The 12581-nt window shown below is 46.5% G+C and overlaps 1 protein-coding gene across 3 annotated transcripts in view; it reads left to right on the forward strand.

Moving 5' to 3' along the window:
• Positions 1 to 3637: 3637 nt before the first annotated feature.
• TMPRSS2 (transmembrane serine protease 2) overlaps positions 3638 to 12581 on the forward strand; it is a 58885-nt gene continuing 49941 nt past the window's right edge. For all 3 annotated transcript variants that reach the window (XM_069945796.1, XM_069945797.1, XM_069945798.1), the window contains exon 1: positions 3638 to 3699. The gene's annotated coding sequence lies outside the window, so the exon portion shown is untranslated. The remainder of the gene's footprint in view (positions 3700 to 12581) is intronic.

Raw genomic sequence — 12581 nt, forward strand, 5'->3', positions numbered from 1 at the left:
CATGCCCCATCCCCAGTGTCCACCACTGAGCCTGTATATGCCTATGGTGGACACTTGGGGTGGGGCATTATCACATGCTCCTCCATGTCAGCCATTTTATGGACAGGCCCACCACAGAGCAGGACAGCACAGCCTGGAGGAGAGGAGTCTGATTTTATCTCTATTGTGTACACAGGGAGCTGCTGTCAGTATATACAGTGAGTACAGTTACTAATACTGTACACTAAGCAATTTAACTATAAAGTGGCCAACCACTTTAAAAATAATCATTTACCATCCACAGACCTCAGTTCGTCCTTTATAACCTTGTAGTTAAGTAGGTTGTGACTAAACAAGATCGTCATTCCGTAACCTACTGACCTGTCCTGCATTTAGCGAAAGCTGAAAGACCTGTTTAGCAGGTCACCGGTGAATGAGGGACATCATTTTGTTGCTCCTTCTTTCCGATGAACTTGATGGTGATCATTTTTGCTGTTATTTACATACTGTAAAGACTAAATGACGTAGATGTAAATGTCATCGCAAACCTGCTTCCATTGTCCTACAGTTCTGTCAAAGCAGAAATTAACTAGTACAAATACAACAGAAAGGGCACCTGCACCCAAAATACACTATACAAGAATGTAATCGGGTACAGAATTCTACTGGTGTCCTGTTACCACACAACAGTGCATTGTGGGGGCTCAGGTGGCAACAACACAGAGGACACATGTCTGACAACAGGGTGGAGCTATTCTGCTGACTACTTCTTCTAAAGGACAACTATGCAACAATGGAATAAAATGACAAAACTCAAGGCTTAAATGGGTCGCTAATATGTCGTCCTCCCTTCTTGGCGCCTACCTTTCAGCTTTGCACCATCCCAGCCCTATTTCTTCTCCCCTGAAATATGAATTACTGTTTGTGAAAAATTACACTATACGTGGCCATTGTTTAGTCAGCCATAGATTTTGGGCTGATGGGGTTGTATCCCACTGGTTTTGGCTTTTAAATTTGGAAAAACAGGAACATTCTGAGTCTTAAGCTTGGCTTACCAGCTCTACAGCCCTGCTCCTTGTTGTTGGCTCCTTACCACTCTTTAAAGGGGTTTTCCAGAGAAAAATAAAGAACATTTAAGAGGTTCTTAGAGGGGAAGTAAACCATAAAAAAAAATGTCCTTAACTGTCACCATTCCCCTGCCCCCAACGTTTTTCATGTTTTACTGAAACTCTGAGCCCTTCTATATGTAAAAAAAAAAAAAAGATTCTCAGGACAAAACCTTTAAAAAGTACCTGTCATTAGAAAGACTTTGGACATTGGTCAGGGTCAAACTTTGATTGGTCAGGGTCCAATGCATCAGATTTGTTCAGATGCATTCTGCGCGTTCTCTCCCGACTCTGTGATTTATCAAAAGTTTTTTTTTCTAGTAACGGGTACCCTTTAACTGGATAATTCCAAAATCAAAAATTTTTCCTATTCACAGAAAACAGTACACCACTTGGCTATCTTTACAAGTCCCATAGAGAGTCCTATGATTGGTGGGGTTCCCAGTAGTCAGAACGCCACTGATCAGACACTTATTCCCTATGGTAAGGCTCCGTTCAGACGGAGCAAAACTGGCGGAATTTCGCCAGTCTCCTTGTCATAATAAGTAAATGAATATCACTGATGTGGCATGAAAAGACCCTCTTTACCAGTGATCGAGACCATTATTCTTTCCTTTCTAGCTGCCTCTTCTCTACATACACTAAAGTTTACTATAGGGATCTGCAACTGCACCCCCCCCCCCCCCCCCCCACACACACACATAGACATTCATAGAACCATTGGAAAGCAGTAATTGTATGTTAATAGGTAGGCCGGAGCAATGACTTTTGACTCTGAAAAGTTGATGTGTATAATGGGTAGAATAGAAAAAAACATGGCAGCTTTCTTCCCAAAACAGCACTATACATCCTTGTTGTATTGTATCGTATCTCAGCCCTATTGACTTCTGTGAAGCTAAGCTGTGATAGTGGACAGGTGTATCATTGTTTTTAAAAGAAACTCCCTTTGGGTGTGTTCACACGTTCTGGAATTTACTTGCAGTTCTTACATAAAAAAAGAGGCAGGAATGTTAAGTATGTTCGGTTCTGTCCGAACCTGAACGCTTGGTATTTGTTTACCGGTGGCTAAAGAAGTTGGATGCAGCCCTAAGGCCAATCGGGCTGATATGGTTCCCAGGAGCACTGTATAAAGCTCCCGCAGCAGCCATGGCATGTACAGGCCGCGGCTGCAGCAGGAGCTTTATACCGGGGAAAAAAAAAAAAAAAGAAAAGAGTTTTATTCTCCGGCTGTGTGACAGACACGGGCGGGGAAGTAGTCATCTGGGCGGCTCCCTGCCCGTGTCTACAGCGCTCTGCCTTTCAGCGCGCTCCACAATGAGGTATGGACCTCTCTACCTGTCAATCATTACCTCCAAGCGCGCTGACAGGCAGAGCGCTGTAACTAGATAAGGGTGGGGAGCTGCCCAGATGACTACTTCCCCGTCCGTGTCTGTCACGCGCCCGGGGAATAAAACTCTTTTTTCTCCAGTATAAAGCTCCTGCTGCAGCCGCTACGTGCCGTGGCTGCTGCAAGAGCTTTATACAGCACTCCTGGGAACCATATCAGCCCAATTGGGCTGATTGGTTCCCGTTAAAGTGGTACTCCAGCTGGGGGGGCACTTTTTCGTTAGGACCAGGGACGAGGTGGCTGAGGGAAAAAGACGTCCACCCACCTCCCTGTTCCAGCGGCGGGTCCCGCATCGCGGCGCTCCGGTGCCCGGTCCTGGTGTCTGATTCGGGCCCGAGACGCAACTTGAAACGGATCCCGCCTCCTTCACTGAATGGCTGAGCGGACCTGAGACGTCACGTCTCGGGCCCGCGTCAGACACCAGGAAGCGACCGGGAACCGAGCACCGGAGCGTCACGATGCGGGACCCGCCGCTGGAACTGGGGAGATGACTGGACGTCTTCCCTCAGCCACCTCGTCCCCGGTCCCAGCGAAAGAGTGCCCCCCCGCTGGAGTACCCCTTTAAGTTGACAATATAAGAGAAATGAATCATAACCTTCCTGACTAGATCATCTACTGAGAATCCACCAGTTCATTGAGTCCAGGTCCAACAGATAATAAAAGTCATTATAATGCATATGATTTTCAAAAAAGTTCAAAAACATTCAAAATGTTTAAAGTGCTATAACCATCTTATGGTTCACCATACAAATTACAAATTTACTGACTTATATGTTGAATTTGCTCCCTTAGCCATGTGTGTATCCTATTCTCTTTGTTGAGAATACCTGATAGCCCTCTAAAAACCATAGAGTAGATGGAGCCGAATGGCAATCTTTCGTGTAAGTGCCATGTCACGTCACCCGCCTTGGAGATGAGTCGCACACAATGGAATTAGCCCAGGGCCCGTGTTTCCAAGTCTTCACCTGAGCAACCGTAATAGGAGGCGGTTTATTTTGCAATCTCCCCAGGGCTGGAAGGCTCAGCTGTGAGCTACATGTTACATCCTTACAAGAAACTCCAGCCCTGAATGGGTTAAGCCCAGGAATCCTGGGTAGGAGGTGTAACCTCGGCATGTTTGGGGAGGAGGGGTTTTCTACACCTGTGTCAATAGGTAACTCATTCCCCATACTGATCAGCAGTAACATACAGGAGCTAGTGGTGACTGCGAGATACAGCAGCGGCCAGGTAGGAAATCCGACTAGTCCACTTATCTACTGACTGTACTATAAGGTTTCCTGACAAGGATTATAATATACTTCACTCTGTTAGGTTTGGATTTTATAATATGATTTTTTTGTTTTTTGTACTTTTATATATGATCACTATTATACATAATTTTTATAATAATTTTGAGTGACTGGTGATTTTTAATTTGAGTTTTTTCCTGTCTTTATAACATGACCATTATGTCATCAGAATATTTGTCAGCATTTCAGCACAGTTTCCGTTCTGCATACATTTGGCCTTATGAAAAGCAGACTGTATTGGGAAACGCAGTCATCCAAGCAGTTCAATATATTGAGAAGTGAACGTATAATATGTGATCATAGGAGTCAGTTATAGATGCATGTAACCGGTGGAATGTTTCAGTCAGGAATCGCCAGATATCTGCTTTATTAATAATTTATTTGGGATGGGATGTATGGAAGAATGCATTCTACTTTACGTTACAATTAGAGATGAGTGAACCGGGTTCGGGCTCAAGTCCATCTGAACCCGAACATTCGGTATTTGATTAGCGGGGGCTGCTGAACTTGGATAAAGCTCTAAGGTTGTCTTGAAAACTCGGATACAGCCAATGACTATATCCATGTTTTCCACATAGCCTTAGGGCTTTATCCAACTTCAGCAGCCACCGCTAATCAAATGCCGAAAGTTTGGGTTCGGATCGACTCGAGCATGCTCCAGGTTCGCTCATCTCTAGTTACAATACAATGTACACCAATGGGAACATATCATATTTGCAGAGGTCTGTTAATGTACAGATGTACATTTGTTGGAACGTGTCGACCAGTCCCAAGGAGCATAGTATCTTAAAATGGTGTAAATGAAGTCCTAGTTTTTTTTTTTTTTTTAAATATTAGTATGAAGATAATTTGGTACTTCCGGGTGGTGTAGTCTTTCAACTTAGGCTCCAAAAAAAAAAAAATTGCCAATTGCCACCGTTTTTTGTTTTTTTTACCATTGAGTTCTACTGAACTTAATAATAAAATGTTGCTTAGTACTCTCATGTATTAAAGGGGCTATCCAGGATTAGACAAGCATAGCTGATTTCTTCTAGATCTACAGCACCTCTCCTTTCCTCAGGTTGTGTATGGTATTACAACTTGGCGCCATTCACTTCAGTGTAACTGAACTGCAAAAAAAACCTCACCCAAACTGAGGACAGGAGAGGTGCTGTTTCTGGAAGAAAAGAGACATGTTTTTTTTCTAATTCTGGACAACTACTTTAAATTTATGGCCGTGAAGTTGACTTCAGTGAGAGCTTCAGCAAAGAACTGTGGAGATTTGTGATATCAGCAAAAAAGTCTTTTGCTGGTGTGAACAGACCCTAAGGGTTTTTTTCTGTGGTGACATCAGAATGTTTTATTATATAAAGGCAACAATTCACCTGTTGTACATGTGGCAGCATATGTGTGCGTATCTATCTATCTATCTATCTATGGAAATCAATATAAACACTGTTTTGCGTTTGTTTCACTGTTTTCTTTCCTTCCATTTCATTCTGTGTTATATAAAAGCGTATAAAAAAGTATACAGTACAATGCAAAATAACATATAAATATCGTTGGAGACATGGTGAAGCATGGTATACAGCAACATCAATTAATGTATATGTTTGCACCCCTAAATAGTAGAAAATGTATACTGTACATCAAACGCTTGCAAAATTGCAGTATGAACGTGGCCTAACATGAGAACTGTTAATTATATAGGGACAACTCTGAAGCAGGAAGCCCAGTCCTTGTGGCAAATGGTTGGCTTTATGAAAGTCATGGTCAATACAATGTATACACATGTGAATATATAGGCAAGTCAATTGGCAATGTATGAAACGTTACAGGCTTTTACTTGATGGAACATTCTGACTGTAAGATCTGAATTGGGTCCTACTAATTTCTTAATTTGACTTTTTCTTATTATAATTTTAATTGCTGGCATTGGCATGATTTTTAAATAAAACCTTTTTCTGTCCTGATCTAGTGATATTTATGACATCAGAATTATTGACTAGGGACGACTATTGTATAGGTATGACATATTATCATAAAGGTGACTGTAACCCTCGTTCTTTTGACAAACATTTTGTCATGTACAAATGGTCAAGTACACATGTATATGAATGGGAACTTATAATGCAGGAAATGCAAACGTGGAGTAACTGTAACTGACATATATCCGATGGAGCCCTTCAATTATTCTCATGGATCGTAAAGCCTGAACAAGGTGTGAACTGAGCCCTGATTGTTTGTTTTTCCTTAGACGCATAGATACGTAGGAAACCACACTTGTCCATCAGGTTCCACCATTCTCACGCAACTCTGAAACAACAGCCCACCAACCAGGCCAATGTTAGTCAATTGTGTCTCACGGGGAGAGTCATTCTTGACCCCATGGGCCAGTCAGGTATCACTATTATTATGTTATTCGTGACTTTTAGTGCCAATAGTTTCTAGTTACAGCCTCTCCCTTATGGCACTGGTCTCATAGTCTCAGCCTGTACTATAGCTTAGGGTAAAGCATTCCACAGTTTGTCTGCTTTTACTGTAAAGAACCCTGGGTATAGATGCCATATTGTGGATAGCTCAATTTGTATGCCCACGTCCATGGGACACTGCTATCCAGATATTTCCAGCATAAGGCTGAGATCACACGGAGTAAAACTGGCAGAATTCCGTGGCAGAATCCGGCCAGCCTCCATGTCATACTGGCAGTCCATGGGAGGCTTGCGTGCCTACTCTCTCTGTCCCTTTCCGCTCGGAAGAATAGACATGTCCCATAGACTGCCAGTATGACACGGAGGCTGGCGGGATTCCGCGGTGGACAATTCTGCCAGTTTCACTCTGTGTGAACTGGCCCTAAACTTTGAATGAAGCGGCAGTGCACATGCTCGACCACGATTAGGGACAGTCCCAGAGGTCATCCATACACCCGTCCAGCATTTATCACTCGCCTCTGTAAAGGAACATCCAAGTAACATTCTGTTTTAAGCCAAAGCAAAGCTGGTTTCCATGTTGTCTGCTTGTTCTGTATACATAAGCAATGTCCCACAGGTAACCTGACCTGTTGACTATTGTATAATGTAACCTCATACCTGTCCTCTATGTGGTGGGAAAACACCTCAAAGACTTTTAGGATTAGGCTACAAACTTTTTATGTAAAAAGTCTGCCATACAATAGTAGTGTCACGGCCGCGGCGGTGTCCCGCGTTCCGGGCCGCCGCCGCGACCGCCTCCTGCCCCGTGCAGCAGCCGGTGTCCATAGTCAGGGACCCGGCGCTGCTATTACTTCGGCCCCAAGGGGCGCCTCACCTCTCCACGCTCCTGTCTCTCGCTGTGCCGGCCGGCGCGCGCGTCCCCGCCTCCTAGGGCGCGCGCGTGCCGGCTGTCTCAGATTTATTAAAGGGGCAGTGCGCTCCTAATTGGTAGTTGCACCCAATCACTCCCCTATAAATCCCAGCATGCCCTGTCCCCTGTGTTGGAGCCTCTACATGCTTCCCATAGCGTTGGCCCAGCCCCCTGTTGTTCCTGTGTCCTATTCCGCTACCTGGTCCCAAGTCCCTGTTCCTGAGTCCTATCCGTTACCTGGTCCCTAGTCCCTGTTCCTGGTTCCTGTTCCCCTGTCACTCCATCTGTTCCCGTGTTCAGCCTGTCACGTGCGCTCTCACCTGCAGACCATTGCCTGTGCCATCTCCTGCCACGCCTCGCCTGCCGACACCTGCAACCAAGCCAGGGGTAGCGACCTGGGGGTCGCCTGCCGCAGCAAGTCCATCCCGCCTTGCGGCGGGCTCTGGTGAAAACCAGCGGCCCCTTAGACTCCGCCCCCTGGTGAGGTTAGTGCCATCACTGGTGTCGGTCCAGTGGATCCACTACTCCAGGCGTTACAGTAGGCTCCAACCATGGATCCCGGCGAGGTGCCTGATCTCCGTGACGTCGCCAGAGTGGTCGCTCAACAGGCGCAACAAATCCAGAAACAGTCGCAGCAGATCCAGCAACTCACTGCCGCCTTACAGCGCACACCACCTCCTGACGCTGTTTCTACACTCTGACTTGCTCTCCCAAGCAAATACTCTGGTGACTCTAAGTTGTGCAGAGGATTCCTGACACCGTGCACCATGCATATTGAACTTTTAAGTAGTCAGTTTTCCACCGAGCGCTCTAAAGTGGCTTTCATCATCAGCCTATTGGAGGGTAGAGCCCTGGCAAGGGCCACGCCACTGTGGGACTGTGATGATCCTGTTGCTGCCAATCTCCGGGCCTTCCTATTCGAGTTTCGCTCTGTCTTTGAGGAACCTGCCCGTGCTTCTTCAGCCGAGACTGCTCTCCTCAACCTCTCTCAAGGGAGCTCCTCTGTTGGTGACTACGCCATCCAGTTCCGTACCCTGGCGGCTGAATTGGACTGGAATGAAGCCGCTCTAATAGCCACCTTCAAGAAGGGCCTATCCAGTCAAGTGAAAGACGTGCTTTCCGCCCGAGACCTACCTACCTCCCTGAATGAACTCATCCTACTGGCCGCCAGAGTTGATACTCGTTTTTCGGAGAGGGAGGAGGAGGTTCGGCATGAACATCTACTAAGCCGTTCCCGTCGCCATCCCCAGCTGGCGCCGGTTTTCCAGAATCCTGACTTTCCGATGTCCCAGCCCTCTCCTGATATTCCTATGGAGGTGGAACGGGCTCACCTGACGCCTGATGAAAGAATCCGTCGTCTGGAGTTGAATCTCTGTCTCTATTGCGGTGGTTCTGGTCACTTTCGGCTGAGATGTCCCCTACGTCCTCAAACGTCCGGAAAATGCTCGCACCTAGGTCCGGTGGGACAGGTGTCCCTAGGTGTGAATGCCACCCTTCCAAGTCTGTCTATGCCAGTTTCCATCTGGACTCCCTCAGGACAAAATCACCAGACTACTGCCTTTCTCGATTCTGGGTCTGCAGGCAGTTTCATTGCAGCTACATTGGTCCAAAGATGGCAGCTACCCGTGACCCGCCTAGCCAGGCCCCTGACTATCTCCTCGGTCACGGGCGAAATTCTTACCGACCGTGTGTACTACCAGACCGCACCTTTAGTCCTCCAGGTGGGTCCTTTACATCAAGAAAAGATATCCTTCTACGTCCTGCCCCATTCTACCCCCACCGTTCTCCTGGGACTCCCTTGGCTGCAATTACATGCCCCTAAGCTGGACTGGAGAACCGGGGAGATTCTCAGTTGGGGTCAGGACTGTTCCAGCCAGTGTCTCAAGTCACCTCAGCACCGCACCAAGCACTCTATGTCCTATTACCACCGGGAGAACTTTCAGAAGGATCTCTTCCACAAACCCACATCCCCTTGCCACGTTATATCTCCTGATCGTCTAGTACCAGTCGTCACCTCTACTCTTCGGAAAGTACCCCCCGGAAAGACCCATGTTCACCCTGCGCTTCGAAGAGGTATTTTGAAGTGGGGACATTCCTCATTGGAGGCCGGGCACTCTGGAGTCCGTAAGACCGGCCAACGGATCTCCCGCCACTACTGGTGGTCCAGTCTGTTCCAAGATGTCAAAGACTTTGTGGCTTCCTGTGCCATCTGCAGGCAAGAAAGTGGGGGAGGCCAAAGGGGGGGGTACGGTCACGGCCGCGGCGGCGTCCCGCGTTCCGGGCCGCGGCCGCCACCGCCTCCTGCCCCGTGCAGCAGCCGGTGTCCATAGTCAGGGACCCGGCGCTGCTATTACTTCGGCCCCGGGGGGCGCCTCACCTCTCCACGCTCCTGTCTCTCGCTGTGCCGGCCGGCGCACGCGTCCCCGCCTCCTAGGGCGCGCGCGCGCCGGCTGTCTCAGATTTAAAGGGGCAGTGCGCTCCTAATTGGTAGTTGCACCCAATCACTCCCCTATAAATCCCAGCATGCCCTGTCCCCTGTGTTGGAGCCTCTACATGCTTCCCATAGCGTTGGCCCAGCCCCCTGTTGTTCCTGTGTCCTATTCCGCTACCTGGTCCCAAGTCCCTGTTCCTGAGTCCTATCCGTTACCTGGTCCCTAGTCCCTGTTCCTGGTTCCTGTTCCCCTGTCACTCCATCTGTTCCCGTGTTCAGCCTGTCACGTGCGCTCTCACCTGCAGACCATTGCCTGTGCCATCTCCTGCCACGCCTCGCCTGCCGACACCTGCAACCAAGCCAGGGGTAGCGACCTGGGGGTCGCCTGCCGCAGCAAGTCCATCCCGCCTTGCGGCGGGCTCTGGTGAAAACCAGCGGCCCCTTAGACTCCGCCCCCTGGTGAGGTTAGTGCCATCGCTGGTGTCGGTCCAGTGGATCCACTACTCCAGGCGTTACAAGTAGCAAGAAAATTTTATGGGATTGGCCTCTTTATTGTAAAATTGCTCAGTATACAGTATTAGTATGCACAGCACTTACTGACAGCAGCCCCCTGTGTACCTCGTAGAGCTAAAATTATACCCCCTGCTCCATTCTGTGCTGTCCTGCTCTGTGGTGAGTCTGTCCATAAGATGGCCAACATGGAGGAGCATGTGACCATGCCCTGACCCCCAATGTCCTCCATAGGAATATACAGGCTCAGTCCATATGCTCCTCCATATTGGCCATTTTATGCACAGACTCACCACAGATCAGGACAGCACAGCCTGAAGGATTGGAGTATAATTTTAGTTCTATGAGGTACACAGGGAGCTGCTGTCAGTAAGTGTACTCACTGTATATACTAATACTGTACACTGAGCAATTTTACTATAAAGTGGCCAACCCCTTTAACTTGGGTGTAACATCTGTATGAGAGACAGGGTTTGCTTGAGATAAAGAGATTGTATAGTGTTATAGAATTGTCCCATAGGGACAGGCCCAACCTATATGAAGAAGATGGCCCCATACTTGGTATCCTTCTCCACTAGCCAAGGTGCTCTGGGGCCCCCTAACAAAGCTATCTGCAGATAAGAACTAAGTAACAGCCACAGCACATTATATAGATAAAGCTATATTCTTCCACATACAGTAATAGCTACAGAACTCCAAATATCGCACAAACCACATGCCCCATTATATACCATGATTGATACCTATTCTGTAAAGATAGATGCCTGTAAATTTACAAACTCTATAAGTTCCAGCCATGTGTCCCACATATGTACTAAAATGCCAGTCACAGGCCCAAACTGCAATTACCCCATGTAGACACAGACACATACCCACATGTTTTAGCCTTATGCCCTCTACCCCATATACAGTCTACTCACTTTTGTACACACCCTGTAATTACAATGCAGCCACATAACTTTAAATACAAAGTAATACCTCTAGATGCTCCTTAAAGGAGTGTTCCAGGATTAGAAAGAACCAATGTTTTCTTCTGAAAACAGTACCACTCTTGTCCTCAGTTTGTGTCTGGTATTGCAATGTAGTTACATTGAATTAAATATAACTAAAATGTAATTCCGCACACAACCTGAGAGTGGAGCTGTTTTTGGAAGAAAACAGATAAGTTTACTTTTCATCCTGGAGAAGCCCTTTAACTGCCAGCATAGTCCCTTCTTCAATATATAATACTTACCTATTCCGGTTCTTAGTCTTCTCCCACAGATCTTGCCATTGACAGAAGCTCTTCCAGCAGCACTGCTTATGGTCACTGCGCTTTCTGTTTTAAGAGGCCCTAATGCGTTATCCAGGATCAGAGAAAAAAACAGGACCGCTCCTGACCTCAGGTTGTGTGTGTTATTACAATTCTGCTCTACCAGTTTCAGCATAACTGAGCTGCAACACCACTCCCCAACTGAAGACAATAGTGGCACTGCTGCTGAAAGAAAGTGGCCCTGTTTTTCTAAGCTTGAATAACCACTTTAAGTGACAAGAACAATTTTTGGCTAACCTACAGACAATAGTAGAGGGGACATGAAGTCTTACATGATTACAGGATCACACTACATACAGGTTTCTTTTGTAGTCTGTTCCCATGAAGACACGAGGATTTACATAGGGGTTGTATCCACATAACTGCACGAGGTTTTCTTTTTTTAAATCAAGATTTATTTGCCATCTTTTATCAAATGTTTACATGTACTTAAAGGAGAAGTCCGGTGAAAATTTTTTATTAAAGTATTGTATTGCCCCGAAAAAGTTATACAAATCCCCAATATACACTTATTACAGGAAATGCTTATAAAGTGCTCTTTTCCCTGCACTTATTACTACATCAAGGCTTCACTTCCTGGATAACATGGTGATGTCACGACCCGACTCCCAGAGCTGTGCTGGCTGTGGCTGCTGGAGAGGATGATGGCAGGGGGATGCTCAGTGTCCCTCCAGTGCCCTGTGTCTCTCAGTGTCCCCCTACCATCATCCTCTCCAGCAGCCACTTTATAAGCATTTTATAAGCATTTCCCGTAATAAGTGTATATTGGTGATTTGTGTAACTTTTGGGGGGCAATACAATACTTTAATAAAATTTTTCACCAGACTTCTCCTTTAAAGCTGTTAACAAAATAAAATATGTTTTAAACGGCGCCTCCTTTCTCTGGTATGCGCATAGATGCCTTAAATACCACTCTATGCTTTGCTGATAAACAGATATCTGCTTTACCCTGTTCTTCTTCTGTCCTCTGTAGAGGGGAAAGTCCTGGGAATTTCCCAGGAACAGGGTTTTACCATGTTTATTGTCTTTTTACAATAATTTTAGTTTTTAGTAAACGTTAGATCTACTTAGTGCTCTAAGTGCACATGGGTGTAATGTTCTGAAAAAAGCGGATCTGATTGGCTCATAAACCCGTTATGTCAGGGTTTGACTGATGAAGGTACTGTGATATGTGGGTTTTTAATACTATAGTTCCCATAGATTGCTGAGGGTACATAATACATCTGTGTATGACACCAAGCTTCAA

This window comes from Dendropsophus ebraccatus, chromosome 11 (genome assembly GCF_027789765.1).
Source record: "Dendropsophus ebraccatus isolate aDenEbr1 chromosome 11, aDenEbr1.pat, whole genome shotgun sequence".
Classification (NCBI taxonomy): Eukaryota; Metazoa; Chordata; class Amphibia; order Anura; family Hylidae; genus Dendropsophus; species Dendropsophus ebraccatus.